Source organism: Centruroides sculpturatus, unplaced genomic scaffold (assembly GCF_000671375.1).
Source record: "Centruroides sculpturatus isolate CEXI.00-Female unplaced genomic scaffold, Cexi_2.0 scaffold1032, whole genome shotgun sequence".
In the NCBI taxonomy this organism is placed as follows: domain Eukaryota; kingdom Metazoa; phylum Arthropoda; class Arachnida; order Scorpiones; family Buthidae; genus Centruroides; species Centruroides sculpturatus.
In genome coordinates this window covers 215,432-220,413 of record NW_019385270.1, presented here as the reverse complement: position 1 = coordinate 220,413, position 4,982 = coordinate 215,432, and the positions used below count along the sequence as shown (strand labels likewise).

The 4,982-nt window shown below is 30.3% G+C and overlaps 1 protein-coding gene and 2 long non-coding RNA genes across 3 annotated transcripts in view; 1 reads left to right on the top strand and 2 right to left on the bottom strand.

Annotated features, from left to right (window-relative positions):
• LOC111636954 overlaps nucleotides 1–4,982 on the top strand; it is a 34,859-nt gene that overhangs the window by 13,011 nt on the left and 16,866 nt on the right. The gene's annotated exons all lie outside the window — the stretch shown is intronic.
• The window catches only part of LOC111636948, a 7,956-nt gene continuing 3,260 nt past the window's right edge, over nucleotides 287–4,982 (bottom strand). Inside the window, exons 2-3 of the long non-coding RNA XR_002758621.1 lie at nucleotides 2,844–2,926; nucleotides 287–668 (exon numbers count right to left, since the gene is read on the bottom strand). This is a non-coding gene — a long non-coding RNA (uncharacterized LOC111636948). The remainder of the gene's footprint in view (nucleotides 669–2,843; nucleotides 2,927–4,982) is intronic.
• On the bottom strand, nucleotides 3,110–4,454 carry LOC111636947. The gene is made up of 3 exons (XR_002758620.1): nucleotides 3,748–4,454; nucleotides 3,417–3,491; nucleotides 3,110–3,327 (listed from the first exon to the last, which is right to left on the bottom strand). It is a non-coding gene; the product is annotated as an uncharacterized LOC111636947 (long non-coding RNA).

The window sequence follows — 4,982 nt, the reverse complement described above, 5'->3', positions numbered from 1 at the left end:
GTCAATCATCCGAAAGAATTCCAGTCGGCAAACTTAAATTTTCACCAGTGCTTTGGCACTGCAATCTTTGGCTGTCTTGGGCTACTCAAATATTTTACGTTTTTGATACTAAATTAACTTCTGAAGTATAATTTTTTATTGTTTTTATATTTTTCAATATATTTATTTTGTTCGTACAAAATAAAAAAATAATTTTTAACGATACAATAGTCTTCGTTAGGCTTAACATCGACTAAAATTCAACGCGAAGCGACACACAACGGAGAAAAATGTCAAGATGGGATAAATTAATATATTTTTCGTGCACAATCGGTTATCCGAAACATCGATCTTCCGAACAATTCCAGTTCCCAATTGATTCGGATAATCGACGCTCTACTGTATTTAAATATTTATGTGTTCAAAAAGTCTGGATCCAAAGGCATTTTTCACAAGATAAAATTTGAAATTTCTAGAATAATTTTAGATTATTAGATTATATCCATTTGTTGGAATGACATAAAATGTGGTTCAGCAAGTCAACACTTTTCTATTTCTGTGAGGAATTTTCTTTGACTTCAAATATCTCAAAGAAACCATTACTCAGGGCGTTGGTCTGGGTATTGCTCGTTGCATCAAAGAAGGAAGCCATCTCTGCGTGTAAAAAAAAGAACCACTTCTTCAATAATCTGTAAAAATTAATAAAAATTAATGTTCAACGTTCTTTTATTTAGATAATATGCAAGTTTTTTGAAGTTTAAAGCCATCAATTTGAGCTTTTGAATCCATATTTTTGGGACAATCTGTATAATTAATATAAAATAATTTAATTCTTTATAACGGAGGAATATAAATAAAAGCTGTGTTAATTCAATTAAACGTAATTTAACAGTTTAATTTTTCAGTTAAACTATTTAGCAATTTATATTCTACTATTTAGAAGAATAGTAGACTACCCAAATCTTTCGGGACATAATGGCAAATGTTGAGCTAAACTGTATGTTGTGATTTTCATTATTTTATTGCTTTTAGAGGAAAATTAATCTTAAAATTTTTAATAATTATATTACCACATATTAATCTATACTACAGTAATCAGTGATGGCTTCAGGCAAAGGCAACTTAGGCCCTTGTTTAGGATCTCGTGTCTTTAAGGGCCTCAGACAGGTACTGTACAAATACATGTCTATTTACAAATACGTGAGCCGTTCACAGTCCGGCACACGTATTTGTAAAATCTAAGTAACTCGTACAACATGGAATTCATACAACCCGGATTTATCTACCGTGTTATAGAGGGATCTACAGTACTGGTAATGCAATTCCTGAGGCTTCTCGATACTCTTCCTGTGATTCAAGCTTTAAATTTATGTAAAAGAGCCTTGCACAACCTACAACTGCAATGTTTACATGCTGCATAGTGATATATTTTATAAATAAATTTTACTATAAATATTGTACCATATACCATATCTCACTGTATGTAGTATATAATGTAATATACAATATATTTGTAGTATAGACAGTTTATTTAGATATTTCCTGTATAAATAATGTATACATTTATTAATTTATTCTGCTTTATTTCAGATCATCTTCTGCTAGATAATGACAGGAATAATAAATTCAAAACATTAATTCATTCTACTGTATTCGATTCATTATTCTTTTATCAGTATTATTTACAATTTTTGAAGGAATATTGTGAATTATTTTTCAACATTTATATATATTTTTTTCCTTAAATTTAATCCCTTTATTTTAATAATTAAACGATCATTTATGTTACTTATGAAAATAAATAAATTAATGGGAAATTTTCTTAATAAAATACATCAAATTTTAAAATAAAATTGTCATTAATGCTTGCAACACAAGTGAGAAATGACTGATAAGATTCAAAACGACGGATGAGTCAGTTATCCAATATACAGGGACCCCCCTTATTTTATTCTATTCCGCTTCCTGTTACACTATGTTAGTTTACACTATTTGGAATTCACGACACACCCCTAAATGAATAGATAGAATGTTCTTACTTCCGAGGAAAATGTTTATATCTCTTCCTGTTTGTGTTATAGTAAAGGATAAAATATTAATAAACATGTGAACTAATGAATTAATTAAACCCGTCTTTAAATCGTTGATTCCGATTCACAGAATCGTAAATTTGAAACAGGTTAGTAATTTCTTCAAATAATTAATACTCAGAAATGATAATGTTTATAAACTTTATAAATTTTTTACGTTTTTATTTTCAAACAACCATTCAAAAATAATAGCTGGAAGACAGACCCATTGTTTCTGGGTGGTAAAGCAAGTAAACTTCTAATATGGTTTCCCATTGGTTAAATATTAGCGGTCCTCATACCCAACTACTGTTGGGTATGAGGACCGCTAATTCTAGTAATTCTAGTGATATGTACTGTACAAGTAATATTTATCACCTTCCATTTATATATAATGCTGTATAGGAATTGTTAATATTATATATAACATTAACTATACTTTGGAAAAACTAATATTTAGACAGAGATTTTGTAAAAATAACAAAAAGGTTAATTAAATACTGTATCATTAAATAAAAAATATAAATCAAATGGTATTAAAGGATAAAGCGAATAGCCTGGCCTTTAAGAAGTACACGTCATACATTATCGACCCACAGCACATTAAAACAAAACAGTGTTTTTGAAAGTTGTATTATATTTCTTAAATAATAAAATTTGTAAATATGAAACACGGGCCAATGATCAAGCTGGTTTCATCTGTGATAAGAGTGTTTGCCTTATTTTTCTTTCTAATTTTTGTCTTATTATCTATGATTTGTCAAGCAGAGTTTTAGTAACACAGAACACCGTTACCTTTAGAACAACTTCTACTTGGTCGCGGGTTCACGCCTGTCCAAATGGCTGTCTGGTCACGTGAATATTTCTGAGTTTTCTTCCTATGTTAATAAAACAGTATACTGTCGACCCCCCATAACACTGTTGATTATTCCGTTTTATATGAATTCCATGTTGTACGAGTCACTTAGATTTTACAAATACGTGAGCCGTTCACAGCCCGGCACACGTATTTGTAAAATCTAAGTGACTCGTATAACATGGAATTCATATAAAACGGAATAATCAAGTGTTATAGGGGGTCGACTATATTATATTTATGCTTAAATTGTCAACTAGGACTTAATTTATTACTAGGACTTATTATACTAGATAACTGGTTCTGCAAGTTAAATAATCAAATCAGAAAAATAGTCTTTTATTTATCAACTGAACACATACACGATATCTTTGTGTTTCGGACCTTTTGGCCCCTAATCAGCAGGTTTCCGACCGACATTCTCTAAAAAATCAATTATAAAATCGTTACAAATTTATATAAAACATAAAAAATAAAATTCCCAACAATAAAATAAACAATGTAAAACTTACAATATCATGGTTTATTAATACATCCTTGAATCCAACAATATATAATAAATAAATAATACGTAACCAATCCTATTCCTGCATTTAAAACAATAAAAAAGTTAAAATAGTATATTATATATAACCTATATTTATTTTGAACCCATTAGATCCCTGTTTATTGTATTGTGCTACTCCATATGCCTAACTATTTTGTAGAAATTAATAAACTACGTTTTATTGTATAACATTTATGTACAGTACACCCGATTTAATTCTTTGGCTAAGACAATACAGTTCTCGAGGCGCTAATCCGCTTTGATCCCAGAAACTAGAGTCCAAAAACCATTCTTACCTCAAATAAAAAGAAGACCCGATTTCTTCTTGCACCCGGATCCAAAGTAACATAACATGGTCCTGATATTTATAATATTCATTGCATTGCCATTGTGGTTCTTCATGTCTTGTTTAAAATTTTTGTCAGAACTAACTTTATTGTGCCATTTTATATTTAAGGATTTTAAGCATCAGCCTGAAGACCTTCAATATAATGTTTTACCGCTGTTTCTGACATAATAAATAAGGAATATTAAATAATATCTAATACAAACGATTCATAAAAATCGTTATAATTCAAATTGAATTTGATGTTGAATCCTTCACGACAATAGAAAATAATTTTTATACTTTATTACTTTCCATACAATGAATCTCACAGCGAAATATTAGACTTTCTAATCTATTCCTGATTTTCCATTAATAATTCACACAGAGACTCCCTTTCCACATCTCTGAATTAGCTGATTTTATAACCTATTGAACGAGAGTGCCATAAACAAAGATGAAATTCGTACATAAACCTAGGACGATTTAGAACCTCACGCGGAAATTTGAAAGATAAATCTTCAAAATTGATGGCACGAAAATCTTTATTATTAGTTGGATTATTGGAATAGTACAACGTAACACTTGGGCGATCTGCCAAAGGAAATCTCTCTCAAGAGGCACACTTTTCCTGGAAACTGGCCACTATTTAGATATGCCAAGAGAAATCCCTCCCAAGAGGACTTTCTATGGGAAGTTGACCACTATTTAAATGTTATATATGTGAAGAAAATCTGTAAAACTTCACCTGTCCATCCTATTGGTTAGGTGCGAATCCCCGTAATCAACTATCTATCAGCTTTCAAGGGTTTTATCCACTCCTCCACTGTTATTAAAGTCCAATTAAGTTAATTGAAATACATAGTTTTTGGGATATAGTTATTTATTTTTTAATTCTTTTTTTTAGGCAGAGATTTTATAGAAGTAAAGCAAAAGATCTATATTTAGTCTATTATAAATTATATGAACGTTTACTATTGATTTCTATGCGTTTATCATCTTATACAGTCGACCCCCTATAACACTGTTGATAATTCCGTTTTATATGAATTCCACGTTGTACGAGTCACTTAGATTTTACAAATACGTGTGCCGGGCTGTGAACGGCTCACGTATTTGTAAAATCTAAGTGACTCGTACAACACGGAATTCATATAAAACGGAATTATCAACAGGGTGATAGGGGGGTCGACTGTAGTTTATCTA